The following is a 20301-nucleotide window of genomic DNA, read 5'->3' as shown; positions in this document are numbered from 1 at the left end:
CTGAAAAGACAAAGTTTTCCTCTCTTGTTATTGCTGTGCCACCATAATCTGCCAAGATGTGTGACTGCTTTCATCTAGTTCTTCCTAACTGGCCAGGATCTCCAGCCAGTGGTGGGCTTACATTTTCTATACTTTTCTGTATTCTGCTTCTGCTTTTCTGTGCTCTGTTAGCTGCGAATCCACCTCCCAGGCAAACCCTGCAGCTTCTAGGGTGTGGCTTTCTCTGATGCTGCATGAATCAGATAAGGAAAAATAGAGTTAAGAAAAGCCTGTCGTTGCCTCCTCTAAACTTTCCTCGGTGCCTGCGTTATGTTGAAGCTAAGCTTGAGGAAGCCTTTGACTTTGTAAACAGATTAAATTCAGCAGCGTCTAAATTAACTGTTTCGGGTTGCATGCCTTAATTCACACGTTTGCCCTTCATTTCTCATGGTGATTGGGAAGCAAGGAGCAGGATACAGTGCATGAGACAATCTACCTGCCATTTACAATAGCTAAAAGCTGTGCTGCATAGTGTATGTTTGCAAATTCAACGTGTCCTGTGCTCTGTATTCAATCTGTTGGCTGAACAATACAGCACTCTGGAAGAAGGGCTTTTTTTTCCCCCCCTGTGTTTCCCTGCTGCAGAGCAGAAGGAAATGAGCAATTTAACCTCTTTTTTTTTAAAGGGGAAAATACACACATTTTGATAGAAAATATTGCTGAGGCAGAACAGTGATGACAGAAGGAATGAGTCAAGAGTAACGAAAACACAGTTCTTAGCAGGCAGAAGCGTATCAATAAATTACAGATCTGCTCTTTAGTTTATGCACAGATTAACCTTATTTAAAATAAGCAACTAGTAGTCTTAAGGTTGTGCCTACAAAAATGCCAAGAATCTGAAATTTCTACAGTATCTTTTTTTTTTCCCAGAATATACAAAATCTATGTTTATCTACATCCTGCAATAAATTTTCTCACTATTTATTCTGGTAGAAGAAGTTATAATCTACAAAAAACAGTCTGTAAACATTTTGGTAGTCTAAAAGTAGAGAGGACTTTGTCAGTGGGGGGTTTCGGTTTGGGGTTTTTTTTTTGTCAAATATGCCTGATTATTTCTGCTTTTCTTTCGTAAATAGTTTAGGATTATGTTTTCCACAACAACGGAAAGTCAGAAATTGCTCGTCAGACTTCCAGTCATACAAAGTAGCATCCTTATTGCTTAAGCTGCCTTGTTGAAATCAGGGAGATGACTCAAGGAATAAGTCACTTTTCTCCACCCAGCGAAGAGATACGCTCCAACCCTCTGCTGGTTACCTGGTGTTTAGATTAAGTAATTGAACCGGTATAAGGTTACGGCAAATATTTTAGGACTACACCCAGACAGTAATTCAATATGATTTACTCAAAATATACTTGTTATAAGTTTTGGAGGAAAGATTTTATTTTACAAATGTCACTTTTTCAGTAGTATCATTTTGTTAATTTTTGTCTGCTGGCACAGATTTACTTATTTAGCAAACAAACTAGTTTTGTGGCTCTTACGATTTACCACATCAGAGAGGTTGATGGGACTTGTAGGTGCTACCTGACAGAAACAAATAAAACCAAACCACTAACAGAGCGCTCCACCCTCCAGGCTTTCCCTACTGATTAGCAAAAAGGTTTGGGTGGATTTTTTTCTAAGGAAACCAAATCCTCCCATGTCACGAACACGGGTTGTTATGTCCCTGGTACCAGTTTGCTGGTGGTATGAAAAGATGCTGCGATGGGTCAAGCTCAAGGGGAGAATCTCCTGTACTGGGTGATGCTACAGCATCAACCGGACCCCAGTGCCTGGACTGGGAGGTGCAGAGCAGGAATGGGGCCATGGTGTGGACAACAAGGTTCCTGCTGGGAAAGGAGGTGGCAGGGAGAGCCAGTTGCATGTGAAACTTGACAGGCGTGTGTTTTCCAAACAGTTATTGCTGATGTTTCTTGACAACGGGTTATCATCCTCGGAGGTCAGGGCGCGGCAGGGAAAAGCAGGGCTGTTTTTCTCAGACAGGTAAGCTGGCTGGTTGCCCAAGGCATCTGATAGGTGTTTGAGAAAGCCTGCCAAGTGCCAGGGAAAGAGAGAAGGAATATCAGCACGGTGATGAGACAGGCTCACCTGAACAAGGGTGGGGAAACCACACCATGAATCCCACATCAAGCAGCGCAGATTAAATCCCTTGTTTCCTCCACGGAGTGGAAGCAAGGCTTGTTAAAAATAGGCTTGTTTCGTAAGCTGCTGTCTATATTCATCTGTCCTTGCTTTAGCTGACTGTCACGATGACATAGGTGAGAAACAGATAAACAAAAATTTGCTAGTTTTCTTGATGAGCCAGGCAAGCACAAGCATGCACTCAGATCTGACATCTGGAGGGTGCCGGCAGCATTTTGCAGTTGTTGATGAGCACCAAGACAATGTTTATCATGGATAAATTTTTGAGTCAGAACAAGAAATAAGTAGAACGTCTGCATCAGCAAACTGTGGCAATTGGCCAAATCCCAAAACATAAAGGTCTTTCTAACACAGAAGTTTTCTAAACCTATTCTTTTTGGGGGAACTGATCTAAATCCCCCCAAATTAATGGCAGCCTCTGAAAGACCCTGTTCAGTCAGACACTTGAGAAGGTTTGTACTGCCTCCTGGTTCCCACAGGGTTGGAGCACAGGGTCAAAGCAAAACATGTACATTAGGACGTTGCTGAAGAGACACTTGAACTGCAATGTTGCTGCTTCTCAGGTGCTTGGTTCATCCTTGCACTATGTGAGAATTGCACACAAGTGGGCTCCCAAGATCGGCCAGAGCTGTGAGAGTCCCTGGGCAGGATTCCATTGCAAGGTGTGACATCCAAAAAACGCTAAAAGCACAGTGACATCCCTTCTCCTCTCTTCTTATACCTGCGATACCAAAGGCATGGCAAGGGCTGGGGTTACATTCTGTCTTACGAGCTGACAAATGCAGTCTACAAATTTTGAGGATCTAAAACAAAATGCCAGCTGAGCTACATTTTTTCATAGAAATATTTTCTCAAGATGTTTGTCTACGAGCTGCAACAGCATCTATTTCAGACGCGTTACAAGACAGAGATAAACAAAACCTGTAGGAGCCAGACTCCCAGCTCGGATGAGGAACACCCTCCCCGACTCTCAGGAGAGGCTCTGACTGACATCCCAACATATTTTGTTTTCCTTCCTTTGACTTCTTTCAGCGAGTATAACGTTGAAATGACACAAGCCGTTTCGGTTTCAGCAGACACGTCAGGGTGTCAAACTCACTGCCCAGTAACGCGTCCCAAATATATGCTCCTTCTTCTTCCCATGGTGACACCAAAATAACTGTGGTGCCAGCACAGACTGAAAGGGAATCTGATTCATCTGGCTCTGGCAGAGAGCTCCCTGCCAGCACCATGAATCAGGCTCAGTAAAATGCATCCCTCTGGCTTCTCTCTGTTCTCCCTCTCTCCAGAGTCATCGCCCTCCCTCCAGAGTTTTTATTTTTGGTTATTAGTTTCACACTTCTGTTTCCAATGGGTACCCACGGGCCCTTTGGTGACATATGAGCACCAAGTGGAAAAGAAACATCAGCGTGACAGAGTCCCACAGGCAACAAGGCTTTCTTTGTCCATCCACCGTGCAATAAAGCGTATTGCTGTTCTCCATCTCACTGCAAGGAGTGAGGATGGTATGTACCCGTCAGAGGCACAGCACATTGTGTTTGCCACAGCTTCTGATTCATGCGAGGAACGGACATACCCTCAGAGCAAACCAAAACCAGCTGAAAGATGTTGATTTTTTATTTTTTTTTCCTATTTACTGCTGCATTTCAAAACTTCAAGGAGGAGGAAGAACGAACAGAGAGCTCAAGTGAGCTTTGGTGGAGCGCTCCTCCCTGAGCTATTTGGGCTTGTGGTGCATCTGCCCAGCAGTTAGTGTGCTGTCTGTTTGTGTTCAAGCCATTCTGGCTGCAACGACCTCTTTTTTTGGGGCCCTTGTTACTGGGCGAGAGGTGGAGGAATGCAAAGCAAAGGCCAGGGAGAGCCCCCGCCAGCGAGGGCCTCCGGGGCTGCTGCTATTGCTCCAAGCTCTGGTGCAGGCTGCTGCTGCTGGAGATAAATGACACCCCCGGTTCGACACGGGGACTCTCTGCCAAGACAAGCAGTCAAACAAACAGCCGGGCTGGGCTTGTCCCTACAGAAGAGAGGCTGCAAAATAAGCCTGGAGACAAGTGGTCACCCGGTGCCGGTGTCCCCTGCAGATGGACTTTGTATTTCCTGGCAAGACAGTGCCACATACCCTTGTCCCAATCTCAGCTCTGTCATCCCCAGTGCCTCTTTCCTGAAACATCTGCCAGCATTGCCACCACGGGGAACCTGAACCCATAAGGTGCCCAGGGCAGCATTATTGAGCAGTGGGATATCCCTGTGAGTTTTTGGTTGGCAGGGGGGTTGTTTTCACCCTGGTCTGACTCAGAGTGCACCTTTTGGGGTGATGGGACAGTGAGGAGGTGCAAGTGAGGGGATAATAAGGAGTTCCTAAGGCCAGTGCTGCTATCAAAGAAAAGGCACATGGAGCTCGTCTTCTGCATAAGGGAGATCCCTCTGGCCTGGCCCACCTCTGCTAGCATCCGTTCATCTGAGGAAACGAAGGCCAGTGATCTATCAGACACAAAAGGAATAGCCATCTCTCAAGGATACATCCCTGCCTCTATGTCAACACAGACAATTACATCATTGTATTCAGTTGTGAGGCACAGAAGAGTTTGAAAATGCCTACAAGATCCTGATTTTTCTAGGCTTAACCCTATGCGCTTACTAGTAGTAGATACTACTACTAAATAGTAGTATCTCTGTACCAAAACTTACTGGCATAACATCTTCACTTTGTGCCAAAGTATCTTTGGGGCCACAGGGGTTGCACAAGTGTAACCTTTCATTCCTGTTTCTCCATTAGTTTGTTCCTCTACTAACCCTGCTGGCCCACGTGCCAGGTCTGAGGTTAGAGTAATTAGTCCTGGCTGTGCTTGCAGGGTTTTCTTTAGCACAGTTGCACCATTAGATTTCTATCAGTGTGAGTTCCTCTGTCAGAAGAGGCTGAAAAAAAATAATAATGTATGTCCAGTTGTTAAAATCACTGTAGAAGAAATATTGGTAAATTTATGCTAGTAAATTAATTCTAAGTGATAGCATGCACTCTTTTACCTGCATTTTATGCTGGTAAAGAGACAACAAACAGAACTGCCTCATCTGTCCTTTATTGCCACAGGGCTTTCTATCTCACCTCAACACAAACTTTCTGATGAAACACACAGCTGGGACAGACCAGCAGATCAGCCCAGTGAGAGAGCATGATGCACACCAACGCACCAAGGAAACAAGAGGAAACAGCCCTATCATCTTAACCCTTTTCTTAGAGCACAGTAGGCAGAGGCACTACATAATCTGGGAAGTTTTCCAGACTCTCTCTCAATTTTTATTTTTTTTTTTTTAAGTTCATGACACACAGCAGGAAGCAGGATGCTTTAAGCTACTGTGGCATCACATGCTGTTCAGGTGAGGTGCTGTGAATGTGGATGAATATTGAACAGATCAGGTTCTCCATGCTTTTTATTTTCGAGGTCTGGCACTATCAAAGCAGTGGTCAGCCTGGACTGATGATCAACATTAGTAAGTCCCTTCGGGACTCAGCAGTAGCACAAAATGGTGTAAATCCACCCCAGACTCCCAAGAAAGCCTACTGCCATCGGCTGGAAGAGAAAATGTGATAGCTCCCAGTGAAACCAACGCTATATGGGGTGGTTTGTCCCAGACATTCATATGCAAGTTTCCTTTGTCACTATTTAATAAAACATCAAGAAAGGATTCTTCCACCAATACCAAATTCAATACAGCTGTGCCATGGAAAAGACTCAGCACTTGTGCAGCTCCCATTTTCTCAGTTCATCTGAGAAACATCTCAGATTAATGTTCTGGTAGGACAGGGACAAGCGCTGGGGACTCTTCTGTTGACTTCTATCACTGTCTGTGAGCCAATAAAATCAATGGGGGTTTCATCACAAAGCCAGATCGGACCCTTGATACATGCCCTTGAGAACATTGCTGCCTTCTTAGTGCCTCACCCTGAAAATTATTACCCTTGTCTTTATTGAGCTCCTATATTTAATTAATAGCTGAGAAGTATCTGGAGAAGGTTGAAGTAGGCAAATTATGCAACTTAACTCCAAGTCTGATGATTAGTATCACCTTTCCCAGACTACAGTCTCTCTTTGATATGGGCAACAAGAGCAAGAAAGATGCTGACAGTGGTGACATTGGTTTTGGCTCTAGCTGATAGAACGTATAGTCATCTCATATCTCACAATCCAAATTACACCAGCAGATTTACTCTGGATTCACACTAGTGTAACTGGAAGAGGTAGTTAGACCACAAAAAGCTATACTAAATGGGGGTTAAAGCAAGGATTAGGAAAAAAAAAAAGTATGAAAAAGGTGAGTCTCAGCAGCAAAGTGTGAAGGAGCTGGATCTCGAGCTGTTGCAAAGTATAGAGCAAACAGTGATCTGGCCCAACAACCAGAATTTCTGAGTCTTCAACAGCTGTTCTCTGTATTAGAAGGAGGAGCCAACAACCTGATGAGAAGAGAGAAGCAGGGTTGGGCTCTGGTCCCTACACAGATGAGGATGAGCAGAATAAAATATGAGACTTGGAGAGCCACGCAGATCCTGCATCACCAGAAAGGCAGCAGTAGCATTAAAGGGAGGATGAAGGAAACAGCCTAGGGAAGCTTTGCCATGAACAACCATGAAATTATGTCAAGCAACCTACAAACAGTCTCAGGGAGAACCTAAATAACAAGACTTTTCTGGTCTCCCTCCCTTCCCCTTCGTGTCCCCTCTTAATCCAGAGTGACCTTAGCAAAACAGCATAGTTGAGCTCCACCTAATTCCATCTGAGGATAACTTACCTCCTCCCTATGCTGTTTCCAGTTCCTTACTTGCCTTGTGCCATGTGTGTCTTTTATACTCTTATCTCTGCCCTGTACCACAGCAGGAGTGAGCAGGGAAAGGAAAAACGTTAACCTTCTCCTTGATAAGCAGAACATGACTGGTATGAGAGGGAGCACAATACCTTTGCTTGCCACTGAATCAGGCAAGAAGAGGAAAAGCTGCCATTTGCATGTCACTGTCCCGATTTCCAAAGGGGGAAAAAAAAAAATCATAAAGGAGAATATGCTCCTCACTACCATCAATCCTGCAACTTAACTGAACTTTAGCAAAATATTTGCTGGGTTATGTAACAGAAGTGGATTACAACAGCCTGCCACATGGCTGAAAACTGCAGCTTTAACCCCTGGACAGACTGCCGTGTGATAGGTAAAGATAAGAAACATCATAGGGTTGTAAGAATAGTCAAGCTCAGACAAACCCCTAAAATATGATTTGAGGGTCCATCTGATAGAACTGCACTAAATACGTCAGGCCATTTCTCTCTTAATCTTCTTAGCTAGGCATGACCTTTCTGTCTTTCTCCTCACCTCTTCTCCTGAAGTCTCAGAGCAGTTCCTCCCACTCCACAGGTACCTCTTGCTCAGGCTTCCCACCTTTTCTGGCTGCAGAGGACCACTCAGCAATGTTCCCTTACAACAAGTGAGCTTGTAGTGTCATTCTCTCTTTATATCCCAGGTACCCCTCTTGCAACTGCAGGTGTTGCTAATTATCATAGAATGGTTCAGGTTGGAAGGGACCTTAAAGAATATCTAGTTCTTACCCTCCCTGCTATAGGCAAGGACATCTCCCACCAGACCAGGTTGCTCAAAGCCCCATCCAGCCTGACCTTGAACATCTCCAGGGATGGGGCATCCACAGCTTCTTTGGGCAACATGTTCTAGTGCCTCGCTACCCTCATAGTGAAGAATTTCTTCCTTATTTCTAATCTAAGTGTACTGTCCTTCAGTTTAAAGCCATTACCCCTTGTCCTATCACAATGTGCCCTTGTAAAAAGTCCCTCCCTATTACCTTGAGTGATCCGTGCCAGGACTGAGAGCAAAGACAGAGTAGTTTTGGCTACAGGGCACTGCAGAAGCCAAGGCACAAACCCTACCATGGTCGTTAATCCCAAGCTACCATGTCTTCTCTGATGTTGTTATGGGCATCACCTGGGTGAATCTGCCATAGGCAGAGTAGCACCTTCATTTCTCAGTGTAACTACAGCCTAGGCTTTAAAGCCTCCTTACATGTGATCAGTTATTATTTGGGCAGCACTTAAAAACTGGAGAAGCTGAGTATTGTAGCTAATTAACTGAGCCAGAAAGACACAAAGAATGTTTGAAACAGACGAGAAAACAAACAAAGTCTTGGCAAGCGTTCAGAGGCGAGGCAGACTGGCTGCAATTTGCTGCTCAACACGCAGAGAGGCTCGTGAAGGCTCCCAAAAACATGGGCAAAGGGAGTTGCCTTTGGGAAGACCCAGCGGTGAAGGGCTCACATGATGCGAGGCGGGGTTTGGAGCTGGAGCCACCCCACCCACCCCACCCTGGGACCTGGGCCCATGAATGACCCAGAGCACCTCATTCATCACGGTGAGGACGGCTGGTAGCCAGGAGACCAGGACTGAGACCTGCTCACAACTTCCAGGTAGGAGCTTGCTTCTTGCAGCACATCTTCTCATTGCCATGCCTTGCCTCGTGCTGCCTTGCAGGTGTGCAGGAGGAGAGGGTCCTGGTGCCCTCAAGAGGACACAGTTTCTTGCTTCTCTGAGCATGTACCACATCAAGAGCTTCTCCCTGTGCGTAAGGTCTCTTCTCTGTCTTTTCCCCAGCTACTGGTGGTTGAAAATCTTGCTGGATGTGTGCTAAGGTGATAAACTTGTTTATTTGCCTTTTCCTGGTATTGCTGTCCTGACAAACACAGGAAAATAGGATGCCCCCCACCCTGACAGAGCAACCTACACACTCCCGTGGAGTGTACATTTGCTTTCTTTACAAATATCTGCAAAATAGAGAGTGGCAAGGAGCTTCTTGAAATGGTTATGAATCATTGAGCACAACTGGCACCCACCCAGGCCCCCAGATGGGAGAAGAGGAGCTTTTTCTAAGCCCTTCCCACATTCTTGTGCAAATAGAAGGGATGAATGATCACCATCCGCAACGCCAGACAGTTTTCTGGGCCAAATTCATACACAAGTCTAAGAAAGCCAAGGGGAACTGAAACTGGTGTAGCTCTCCCTTCCTTCCGCTTCTTGCAATGACTATATTTCATATGTTCAAATCCTTCTGGGATTGCTTAGACTGACTTTGTATAATTATTTTCATCCTTGGATTAAACAGGCCAAATATGTAAGCTGGATCTCAGCTTGCTGAGATCTTATTTTACGTTGTATTTTGTCCCTCTGGCATGTACATTACACAGCAGCAGATTGGATTTAAGTAGTTTTTTCAGAATAAAAGTCTGTCTTTGCTTGAGGGTGTCAATTTTCTAGTAGTTCTGGCTGCACTGTCTTGTACGCATGCGTCAAAGGATGAGGGAAAAGTCCCAAACCAGGCATCTACCCACGCTGGCTCTTGGTGAACAGTGTCTGACACCCCTCCAGACTTAGAGCACGCACAGATTTCTCAGCCTAGAGGTTAGGGGGAAGGTGTGGCTGGGTGCAAAATCCTGTAACTGCAAACTCATTTCTACCAACTGTTCTTGTCTGCCATTGCTTGTGATCACTGACAAGATGCTCAGATCCATGGATGTACCTAAACCTGGGGGATATGCCTATTTTCAAATTAAATAGAGAATAGTGCTGGTTGAATTTAAAGACAATAGGATATGGAGGCTGTGGGACCACCAGGAAGGAACAGTGGCTTTGAAATCAGCTTTTAGTTGCCTTGTGAGATGCCAGTAGGTACAGGAAGAAGGGTGGGTTTTCAGTATATCATGCTATGGGTGGCCCTGAGTCCATCCTGCATGGAGTGGTACGGTATTTATGCGTTATGAAACATTCAGTGTGTTCCATCTGCCATCAGGTCGGGATCAACAGGTACAGTTAAAATGAAAAAACAATATTTTTGATGTGCACTACCTTTCTTAAACATTCAGTGTGTTCCATCTGCCATCAGGGTCAACAGGTACAGTTAAAATGAAAAACAATATTTTTGATGTGCACCACCTTTCTGTCTTCTGGCAAAGTGCTGCTTAAAAGCTTAAATCTTTCATGGTTGAAAATTATTTGCTGTGCAGCCAGAGACTTCCAGGCTTTGCAAGGAAATAACAATGGTTTTGAAATCTACAGCTGTGAGTTCTCTGTATATCGGTCTTTCTTAACTTTTGCTGTCAGCATCTGGGGTCTAAGATGGGAATTGTGTTGTTTGCCCATCACTGGAGACACCTTGCCTAGAGAAATCTTACTGTCCAATTTCTACATCTCCTATTAATACATGCTCAGTGTCATCCTCTAGGCTCTTCCCTATGAACGTGTGTGCTAGAGGATTTGTGAAATGCGTTTGTGTTGAGCAGAAAATGCACGAGGGATAAATCCTAGCTACACGCCTGAGAAAACTGCTTCCCAACAGACCCGTCTCTCCAAGATCTCCCTTCTCCTTGGAGAGGAGTAGTAAATTTCAGCTTCTTCTTTACTACTGGCATCTGTCTCCAAGAGCTCAGGAAGCTTCCACCCTGCTTTTTGTTCAGTCCAGGTCAAGATATGCTCTCCTTGAGCAAACCTTGACTAGGTCCAACCTGTACCTGAGCCTAATCCCAATCCCTCCAGCAGTATTGCAGTAAGGACTGCCCTAGTTTTTGCTGCTCTCTCCTCTCTCCAGCTCTACAATCTGCAGGATTGGTCCCAAGGAAGGGTTGATGTGCTGCCAACCCTTCCTGCCCCAAGAGGTGGATGTTCCCAGTATGGACATGTTCTGTCCAGAAATAGAATTTTTACGAGGGAACAAACAGGGCCACTGAACTAAGGTAGTTAAGAAGACCTTGCAGTGATTGGGAAGGTAGGGCTGCTTTAGGCTCCTGTCTGTCTCATGTTGACTTTATCGGGAGCACATACTCAATGGTCTCACCATCCTGGCTCTGGCGCTGTTCTCCTGCTCTGCCTATTGCCTGGACAGTCTGGTCTTCATAAAGTGACTGTTTCTTAAAATTCATGGGCAGTCTTGCTGGTAAGGCTTTAGGTAACTTCTGGCAGGATTACTTTTTCCTTTTTGCCGATCACTGGATGATGACTGTGGGCCTTGAGCTGATTCCCAAACCTGTTCTGCTTCGTAGGCACCCCAAGGGCTGTTCTGCAGCCCTGCTCTGTTATAACTTGTTCCCTTCTTAAGAGTCAAAAGCTCCCCCAGATTAAAAAAGTGTCAACTAGGAAAATGAAAGATTAATGCTGCACCTGAAACTATTCTCCTTTCCAAGCTGTCCCTTAAGGTCTCACTAAGGCTTTTTTTCTGACTAGTTACCCAGGACCAGTTCATCTGTGCCCTGGCTCCTCTGTCTCACAACCCCTGGTCCTTCTGTCTCCAAGTTTACTGGAAAGTTACGTGAGTGCTACAGAGAGCAAATAAATCTTCAAAGCTGTTGCTGGCTTCTGCGCTCTCCCTGCTTCCTCCAAATCAGCGAGGGGAATTAGATTTGCAGCTTGGTTGAGATTTAGGCATTTGCGAGGCTGTAAATAAAACATTGTTCAAACTTGTCTACAATATCCACAGTCGTCTGGATGTGCTGATTTTGCACTAGGCTCACCCGGCTGTTTAAAAGTGAGTTGACTGCCCTGTCTCATCCCTTCCTGGATAGCATGACTCACGTTAGAAACCTCCTCATGGGTTTCTAATAACTTTATTATGGGGTGTGCACATGCAACATTTTTTTGATGGTCTCAGAGTTTGTGAGATGTGGCTAGCTTTTCACAGAGACCACACATGATATGATAATAAAAAGCAACTAACTGGGCATTTGGGATGTTTCTCTCCTCCTTTCTTTTGCCAGTTTTAAAATTTCAGGTTGTTGCTTGGGGTCTTCCCACTACCTCCAAGGGCTTCTTGTTTTCTGTGGTGCATGATCAGTTTGGAATTGGTGATGATAATAGGTCCTTCATTTCTCTCTAAAGGATCTTTAAGGAAGGAATAAAGTTCAAAATCCAGGAGAGCAAGTTCATTATTTTCCCTAGAGAAAAAAAATCCATTTCTCTTTGAGTGAGAATTTTATATCTGACTGTAAGCCGTGTTTCATTGGCTTTTCCCTATTGAAATTTCACTGTTTGGGAGAGGGGTGAGAGCTCCTTTTCAGTAAGGAGTAAGAGGGTACTTGGGAAAGAAGACTCTGTAGCCTTGTCTACTGTAATTCTTTGGTGATTCGTTGGTAAAATGGACTAAAGAAAGCATGTAAAGTGGGGAAAGAATAGTTCTAGGCCACAACATCGTGGATGTGTTTCCAGAATTAGTCTTGGAGTTCAAAATGCTGAAAGCAAGGCGAGCAGAAAGCTGTCTCTGAAGGGATCATGCTGGTAACACTGAGCACCTAGTGTGAGGAGCTCAGTCTCTCCAACTCCCTCCTGCAGCTCAGCAGGAGGCAAGATGGTGATGTTCATGTTTCTTACCAAACTCCTCCAATGAAAAAGGATCATAAAAGAGAGAGAATGAGAAACTCTCTAAACCCAGCTTAACTGAAGATGAGAGGAGGAGGGAACATGAGACATTCAGATCAAATCTGGTTAATTGTTGTTGTAGTATTGTTGTTTCTATGTGCTAGGCAAAATCTGCTCTGCCATCTTATCCCCACGTTCCTGCACCTCCCTCTGCCATCAGCGAGAGCCGAGAGGCACCTGGGGAAGCAGATCTGGTGAACAAAGTCTCTCCCAGGGCGCATGTCCCGTTGTTACTCATGCCTTTCTCAGGGCTGAAGGACAAACATTGTTGTTAATGAGCTAAATTATTAGCCCCTGTGGCTGTACTTAGTTCTAGAGAACTAGAGACCTACACCCAGTGAGGCCCGTTTTCCACACAGCATGAATCACTTGCTCGTCTTTTGCGCTCACTAGTTTCACATTTTAATTTTCCATTCCTCTGGCTTTCCTCATGCGGATGAATAATGGGCCATTTATAATACATCAACAATATCAGAGCACACGATTATGGCTTCAGCCCGTGTAATCCCTCCAGACAGTTCGCAGAGCACAAGCGCCTGTCGTGCAAAGCCACATCCCATTTCCACAAAGCAAACCAAAGGGGATGCCAGCCTGGCAGCTTCTGCCCTCCACCACTCGAAATAGCTCTCAGGAGCTGAGTCATGAAGCGGAGCCCAGAATAACCGGCGATTCCTTTAACCCGGGGACAATAATCAGCTGTGCTAACAATTACAGATGGAAATGGGCTTCAGGCAGTAGTTTATCATAAGACACGCTGAACCCTTCCATTGCTGTAAATACACGCCTGGGTAAACTTTCTTTGAATCCAACTGAATAAGGCTGTGTAATTGAGCTTTATTCTGAGCCTGCCCCGGCTGCGTGGAGCTGCTGAGAACTCTGGTGGGTCATTGCAGAGGGTCCTTGGCAGCCCCGAGGGCTGAGCCCACACCGTTTTCTCACAGCTCTGCAGGACCTGTGCTGCCCACGGGCACATTCAGCATCCTTATCTTTCATGGATACTGTTTTTTCAGCATCCTTATCTTTCATGGATACTGCTTTGAGGACAACACGCTTCTCTTCATGCATCCAAAGACCTTCGTTAAGGACTAACAGCTCAGACTCAAGCTTATGTGGCAGATGCTAATTGCTGTTCTGCTCTTCTGTTGCCTTCTCACACCTTTTCCTCTGTCGTTTATTTGTTGCATATTTGGGAAAGGAATAGTTTCCTGAAACCAGGATTTTTGAGTTCGGAATTCTGTAGGGTCAGTGCTGCTTAACTGAATCACTCTATACATTGGATACAGTCAGCAGGAGAAGATGATGAATCATGTGTCTATTTAGTGTGAAATGGGCAGCCTTCACAGAGCTGCTTGTGAGTTGTCACATGTGTTTGTTGCCTGAGTCACTTACGTTACTCAGAAACACTGGGTGGGATGTGGGTCTTCCCCAGGCAGGAGCCTGGTCCATGCAGGATCCTGCAACTGCCAGTGGGGCTTGGTGGGAGGTCAGGACCATGTGAGCAGGAAGGACCGCTTAAGTGACACCATGAGGGGGACTACAGGCATCTGTTTTAGTTTCGTGAGCAAAAACTTAGCAGCAACTAAAAAATAATTTAAAAAAAAATCCCATTTAAAAATAATATCTGTCTTACCCACTTATCCATAGGGATATTTACTTTAAATAAGAAACTTTTAAGGACACTTTTTCCCCTTTTTTAAAAAAAGAAAGGTGTTTAAACAAAGCTAACATATAATTAAGCCAACCAAGCACGAGGTAGAAAACAGCACAGCTACATCCCCTCTCTTCTTTTTTGCTGTTGTATATTTTCACTGGTCAATCTAGGTACTTCTTGGGATTCTTTTAATTAATAACATAAATTTAGATAACTTCTTATTAAAAAAAAAAAAAGATAAAGGAAAAGGTCAACTACCAGTACTTCTTGATTTAGCTTTCCAAATACTTTAATGAACATTGTAGGAAAATCTTTAAAATTCACTTCTCCTCCCGCTCTCCAAAAACTTCCGAAACTCCCTTTTTTAGGAAAAGGAAAACTAAAATGTGTTTTCAGTCTTTCTTTGATTGTAAAAAAACATAAGCACTCGTATGAGATAACAGGTGATGGAAGAGCAGGACTCACTGCTGGCAGCATTCATCTTGCTGTGCTCCCACAGAAAGCACTCTTCTCTGCTCCCAGCCCCCCCTTTCAACCTCTGCAGCTTTTCTTTTCAGTCTGCATTCACAGTTTGCATCAGAAACTGAGAGCACTTCTGCTGTCAAAACTCCACAATATATATATAATGTCTTCTCTTAAAAAAAAAAACAAAAAACAACTGAGTTATTTACTCTCATTTCATTGATTCCTATCTATGGGCAAATGCAGCCAGAACCAGCATAGCACCGTGGGCTGTGCAAGACTGAACAGCAACTTTGTTTACCATTAGCATTATTGTCAAATTAGGAGGAATTAATTAGTACACATTGGGTTTGTTCGTTCAACCAAGCGGTTGGCAGCTGGACTCAAGTGATGGGGAAAGTTTTTTCTCAGTGTGTCACTGGTACCAGGGCTCCTTCCTCCTCTCTGCTCCACATGCAGATGCTACCTTGCTACTTAGCACTTCATCAGAACGTGAAGAAATCCCATTCATACTGATGAGGCTGATTTTCTCTGCCAGCAGCATCAAATGCAGTTTAGATTCATTTTCTGGATGTGTATTGAGGAGTCAGGCAGCTTCAGTGTTACCCATCAGTGATATTTCACTCTTCTCCAGCACCAGCCTGCTGAAGGGCAACAAGAAGGATTTCTCACCCCTAACTGAGGTCGGTTCCTGCTGTTCCCTCTTGGGTTCAGAAGGATGAAGTCAGTAACGAAGCGTTATAGGGCTCAACCTTGCTCCCATTACAGTCGAAGGCACAACTCCAGCTGACTTCAGTGACAGTGACAGGATGAAAAGGCCTGAATCTACAAAGCACCCAGATGCTGAGGTTCAAGTGCCAAGACCCTTAGTGCCCAAAGATTTCATTGCAGCTTTGAGGATGCTGAGAACTACACAGGATGAAGCCAACGTTGCACCACAAACGCATTGTGGAAGGAGCAGTCTTTTTCTTACTCTCCCTTGGCTGCTGTTTCCCACAGGTTTCCTTTCTGGGGCACCAGTGAGCCAGTTCAGCTGAGTAAGCTGAAGTGCAGAAGACAGATAGCTACACAAATTATCTGATTTTATTTACCCTGTACTTCTGGCTTTTCCCTTTCCAAGCAAAGGCTTATGTTGAATAGGATGTAGGGCTTTGAGGTGAATTTCATGTCATTGGAAAATCAATCTCAGCTCTATAAGGAAGCAGGAGACCTCACAGTCCCAGATGGAATTAACCAAACGTGTCTCCATCTCCCAGGGATGCTGTTTACACAGCAGAAGCCCGTCCAGGGCGTGTGAGTGGTATATTTAAAACAAGGTCCTCTAACATTTGGATCCGCCCCATCACTCGATTTAACACATACTTGATACTGATCGAGTGACTCACTTCATTAAGAAATAAAACCCTGCTGCGTTGCCAACCTCCGACAGCAAACAGTGAGCCCCATTGTCATCTGCTGAGTCCCCTCTCTGTCCCAGCCCACGCACCCTGAAGATGCTCACCGAGTCACGGGCGCAGAAGTAGCACTGACCCTGTTTTTCCGAGGTGGTGTGTGCCAGCCTCGGGCACACAGCAAACCCCTCTGCGGGTGAAATACCCTCCTTTTAATCCCCCCCAGACTCCCTGCGTGGGTCTACAATGGAGGGGAAAAACAGGGTGATCATTCGTGATCCGGAGGTAGACAGTTTATCAAGGAGGAAGGGAGCTGGTGCTTGGTTGTTCCCAGTTTGAAGGAGTTCCTCCCAGTTTTCCTTTTCACCTGGGCTGGAGAGGGAGCTGCTGGAGAGAGTACAGCAAAAGGCTGCTCCTTTATCTGCTCCACTTCAGCAAATGTACTAATCAGTGCTTGTTCACTAAATGCCATGGAAACCCCAGGGCACATAGTGAGACCATCATAATTTTTTTTTTTTTTTTTTTTTTTTTTAAGATTTTTGTATAAGAACTGGATTTAAGGCTTTGGGGGGAAAAAGAACCACAAGGGAGGGTCCACTGAGAATCATTTCCACAGCTGGAAATAGACTTTGTCCTAAGCCCTGACTATAAAAGCCCCCACAAAAAGCAAAAGTTTATACTCCTCCATACAGTCACTGGTAAAAAGGAAAAAAGCCAAAAAAAAAATACCAGTGAAACAACCAAAATGTGGTTTTTTTATAACAACTGAAAACTTTACTTTTTCCAATGGCATCTGAGCTACTACATGAAACATTTGTACTTTCCTTTTATCAGTATCTGCTTTTTATATGAGATCTAGAAATCTCAGTGGCAACATCCTTCAACTTGCAATTTGATAGATAAAAGTGTCTCGATCAAATACAACAAGTGACCCACAAAGATTTTAAAAAGTACATTCTCTTCGGAAATATCCAACTCAACAGAGAGTCACTAAAAAATAGGGAGCTTGTGAATGTTTTATTCACAGGTGGGCAGTTTTTAAGTTTTATTTCTCTGGATTTTCAAACTGAAGAAAAATTACTGACTTGGTGATCACTAGAAGTACTAAAACTGTGGCAAGAAAAGAGCTTAAGGCAGCATAATGACATTGAGAAGCACAAATAATTTGGTTCAAATAGTTAATTTTTCAGATAGCTGAGCATTACGACCTGGTACAATCAGGGTATTAGTGGTTAATTAACACCTATCTTTCCAGCTTGAAAAGATGCTTTTGTTCTCATGGTGTCAGCTGTTTCTCACTAACATTCACTTTCCAGGCAGGCGTATGGTTCTGCTTTCTGTCCAATATCATAGCTTTTGAAATAGTAAAATAATAAAGGTCCAGGGTCAGCCAGCTCTGAAAACCCCAGTTGAGTAGGGAATTTAAAACAACAGAGAGAAAGGAATGAGATCGTTGGGGGGAGCATGGAGTAAATATTAACTTTTAATTAAAGCTCTCCACAGCACACAGCCCAGAGGTGGATCTCTGCTGGCCGAGGAGGAGGATGTTGATGGTTGGGTGACCTGGCAGGCCATGGTGGCGAGGAGCTCTGCAGATGATGGTTCTGCTCCGCTCTCCTCTGAATGAGCTAATTCAGCAGCTGATGGGAGGGAGGCAACAACTCCACGAGGACCATGATTTTCTGCAATTCCTGGCTAATTATAGCGGTTTTCCCCCAGGTCCATGGCCATGCCTACGTTGCCCCTTGGTCTGGTTGGCTTCTTTTTTTTCTGGTTTGTTCTGTCCAGGCTATTTTGGTTGCAGAAAGTCAATGCCAGCACTGTCAGGGCCAGTGGAAACGCGTTTGGGGGACAAAGGGAGATGGAGCATATGCCCCAGGACAAAGTAAAAGAAACTGTACAGAGTGAATTAGTTTCCTTTTTCTTCTCCTCCTGTTGGTGAAAGGATTGGTTTTGGAAATGTCTCATTTTGTTTCATTTCTAAATAATGCTTTCTCTGTTGTTGATGAGGTTTTTTATTTATGCTGGTTGCAGATCAGCATTTTTAGATTCCTTTTTTTTTTTTATCCGCAAGAATATTAACCACTAATGTGAAAAAATATGTATTTAGGAATCCCGGAAGACAATATTTGACCTTCTGAAAATACATAGCTCTTCACTGGGTTTGTTTGGGCTATTTTCTCTTGAGTTTGGCTTTAACTTCTCCATCCCTGAATACTGTGGAGTTGACATTTGTTTATCTTCACAAAGGAGAAGCCTATTACTACACGAAATACTAGCAGTTGCAGTTCGCTGTCAGTGTAGCACGCAAGGGGCATTGGTAGAACCTACCAAGAGCAGGTAGACACTGGAGCCTCTTTTGAGTAAATTCTCAGATGAAAAGGTTATAAAGAACACAAGGCTAATCTATTTGGAGGACAGATTCCAGTTAGCTTACAAGATACGTGAATGACACCCATTCACTTTTTTAGGGGGAGAATTCATCTGAATCAACTAACTTGATAAAGAATGAGGTCTTTGAGTCCTACACCAAGGCTTCTTAAAAGAGGCAGTGATGAAAACTCATTTCCATACCTGGCTCTCTCTCTGTTTATGAGGTTGTACGCCTACCTGCAGCTGGAAGAGTTTTATGAAAAAAAAAGGTTGAAGCCAATCAATCAAATTAATGGTTTATGTATTGCAAAAGAGGAGAAATTCAGAGGAATTTTGTGTGGCTGGCTGGCATACATTTTTAGTTCAAACTAAATGATTGCAAAATATATAAATATATACATTCCTGTGTCTTAACAAAGTGTGGAGTCATGGGAGACAAAGCATAGGAGATGTCTGTAAATTGGTGATTAATGTTGGATTTATCTTCCTGTAGGCTTGATCTGAGAGTTGGTGGCCAGATGTCCCCAGAGCCATCTATTTGTTCCTCTCGTTTCTAGTCCAACAATCAGTTCCATCTACTCCTCTACATCTTCTCTTCACACTGACCTTGACATTCCCTTCCTTTTTCTTTCTTTTGTGGTTCCTTCGTGTGGAAGCCCATTTTTATTTAGGCTGGAGGTTCTAGATTTAATAACTCTTTTCTGAATTGTGCTGATAAGTGCACTTTGTGTAGCTCGTCTTCTCTGTTACCCAGTCTTCATGTGGAAGTTTGTGGCTTCATATTTTTCCCCCAAATGTCTAAAGATTCATAAATGCTAAAAAGGAAAAAGGAATAGAAACAATCACCCTTGCATCCTCTACAATAAACTACAGGAATTTCTGTTTCAGAGCATGCTTTACTATAATCTCAGTGAACATTTGGTCTCTCTGTCTTTGAACCAAAGAAAACACAAGAAAATTCCCATTGTTTTTTGTCACATTTCTCAATTACTAGTAAAGCAGCACACCCATATGTGCAGACCTAACGTCAGTCCATTCACAGGTCAGGGTGTGAATAAGACTAATAAAAGAAAGCTTGTGTCATTTGATTGTGTGTTCTCAGCCTTACCTGTGAACTGAGTAAAGAAAACAAAGGTTTAATATATGGGGTTGGGAAACGAGGTTAGAGGTGGGACAGGGAAATGTGAGATACAATGGTACTCCCTGGCAAGGCAGTAGAGCAGAGAGGAACTTTCAATATTGCCTCAGCGTAATTCAAAGAGTTTCTCTTTTAATATTTAGACATCTATCAAGAAAAGCAAACACAAGGGCTATTTGCAGTGTACCCAATGAATACTGGGCAACGCTGAATCTCTGTTGTGCTGGAATCGTTTGGAGAATTGGAAATTATCAGCTTGGTAGCGTTTTTTTTTTAATAGGTCAACCAGCAGTTGATTTGATAACTATTTAAAAATAAACCAAGTGGGCATTATGCATTCATGTCAGTCAAATAATGTAAAAATAACTCAATAGCCACAGAATTCCACCATATTGGCTGACAAAAGGGGTGATTTTAGCCTTGAGGTGATGAATCTCCAACACATGAGTTGCATTCGCTGGCGTTACAGCAGCAGGGCACTGCTCAGACCTTAGGGCTTACCCGTTCAGTGCCGAGATGAAACTGGAAAAAAGCCAGTGACAATGAACATAGATTTCCCAATACCTTGAAAAAGAATATTGTCATTTCTTCCAGGTTTATGGAAAAACAGTTGGTTTCTCTCAACGCAGCCAGGGTTTTGCCTCATGTGGGCTTTAAAAATT

At 43.9% G+C, this 20301-nt stretch overlaps 1 protein-coding gene across 2 annotated transcripts in view; it reads left to right on the top strand.

The window, feature by feature from the left end:
• The first annotated feature begins 8581 nt into the window (after positions 1–8581).
• The window catches only part of AHNAK2 (AHNAK nucleoprotein 2), a 70090-nt gene continuing 58370 nt past the window's right edge, over positions 8582–20301 (top strand). For both annotated transcript variants that reach the window (XM_014957552.1, XM_014957551.1), the window contains exon 1: positions 8582–8633. The gene's annotated coding sequence lies outside the window, so the exon portion shown is untranslated. The remainder of the gene's footprint in view (positions 8634–20301) is intronic.

Source organism: Calidris pugnax, unplaced genomic scaffold, assembly GCF_001431845.1.
Source record: "Calidris pugnax isolate Ruff unplaced genomic scaffold, ASM143184v1 scaffold211, whole genome shotgun sequence".
Taxonomy (NCBI): Eukaryota; Metazoa; Chordata; class Aves; order Charadriiformes; family Scolopacidae; genus Calidris; species Calidris pugnax.
This window is presented reverse-complemented; position numbering and strand designations above follow the sequence as displayed.